The following is a 1926-nucleotide window of genomic DNA, read 5'->3' as shown; positions in this document are numbered from 1 at the left end:
AATATGAGACCATTAGAGAACGTGATTATTGATTACTCTCATAACTTACAAAAGTTATGAGAGTAGGTGATATATTTACCACGTGAAAATAAAACAAAATTCATAAAAAATACGAAAATATGATGCCCAAAGAATTAAAAATGTAAAATTCAAGACATGATCACTCTCTATCTAGGGAATACACACACACATACACACACACACACACACATATATATATATTATATATATATATATATATATATATATATATATATATATATATATATATATATATAATTCGCGAGTAGTGGATACTAAGAGAAAAAGAACATTACGAGAATTTTTATCGCTATATATAAATATTAACTAGAGTATCAGGAGGGAAATAAAAATAGAATTATAGACTCTTGAATCTCGTGTAAAATAGTGGGGGTTTCAATACATCTGACAAGATTCTCCAAATCCCATGAGAGATGCCTGTCAGAACATGGACAAGAGAGTATGCAAAGCAATGGATCAGCAAAGAATGGAATAAAAGTTATGGAAAGTTATTGAATGAATGGAGTGAGCAGGGAGTTATGCCTGTAGTGAAGAGCTGTAATGAATATAAAAGGAGTGAGAAAACACAACGATAAAAGAATTGGGGGGGGGTGGTGAAGAAAGAAAGAATGGAGGAAAAGGCGAAAAATGGAAATGCTAATGGAATTGAATTCAATTAAATGGAGTAAAAGGAATTAAGAATGTATTGAAGATGGGATAAGCAAAGGAAAATGAAAAGAATAGGAAAATTTTACAAAAGAGAAAAGAATAAGGGCTTTTAAGAATGAAAAACCTCTATAAAATAAATCTTATAAAAGAATCGAGGAAGAGGAGACGAGACTGGAGTATTAATGAACAAATTAAGGAAAATAAATAATTATAAAAGGGAATGAAATGCGAAGTAAGAGAACAGACTGGGTTATGAATTAAAGAGAAGGGATAAAAGAAACACCACACTGGTTAAATAATTAGCGAGACTGGTTGCCATCAGAATGTTTCTTTGTCCTGGTAATTTGAATCACCGCTTTTATTCATTTATGGTCATTTACCAGTACTGTGGTGACTTAAAGAGGCACAGGAGTTTGGAGTGAGACTATTATTCCATTACCAGAATTTGACCGGCACCACGCTGACGGGAAACTGCTGACAGGCAAACCTATACTCTGTATTTTTCCATCTGTCCATCCGCCTGTGGTGTTTGCGCATGGTAACACTGCGTCCCGGGGTTTGAATAATATCCTATTTCGAATATTAACGGTGTAATTCGCATTCAGTAAATTATTAAAACACTTTTCAGTTGCAAATGTACGCCCAGATATCCTTTTATTTACCTAAAACGTACACGTAGCGTAACTATTTAAAGCCCGGGAAAGCCCGAGACGCAGTGTTACCATGCGAAAACACCACAGGCGGATTGACAGATGGAAAAAACAGAGTATAGTGACATACTATATAACAATATGCAAGTTAAGAGAGCTGATTATATATTATTAATATAAATAAATTACAAATGCTATATGCTGTTGGTATGTCTATTTTAATAATTACTGAAATATGTCAATTTTCTACTTCCTTACCAGGAACATGCCTTTCCGAGTGCTGATAAGGTACTAGGTTGCCATAAAATAGAATACCGTAGACATGAAGTTGAATTTTACAATTAACATTTACAGATAAAAGACATAAATATGTCACTGTTTCAACTCTTTACTATGTAAATCCCTCTCACAGTGCTGATGAGGTACTAGGTTACAATTTACAATAGATAATTTTGTTACAGATCATGTTTTTGTGGAGACTGGGTTTGATATCCAATCTTGGACGGAGTGCTCAATAGACCCTCAGCTAAATGTCTCAGTGTGTCAGTGGAGATCGAGTCTTCCTGTCCATGTAGTTAGAGTAGTT

The sequence above is a fragment of the Macrobrachium nipponense genome, chromosome 46 (assembly GCF_015104395.2).
Source record: "Macrobrachium nipponense isolate FS-2020 chromosome 46, ASM1510439v2, whole genome shotgun sequence".
Classification (NCBI taxonomy): Eukaryota; Metazoa; Arthropoda; class Malacostraca; order Decapoda; family Palaemonidae; genus Macrobrachium; species Macrobrachium nipponense.
The sequence above is the reverse complement of the archived record's forward strand: the minus strand, read 5'-3'. Positions refer to the sequence as shown.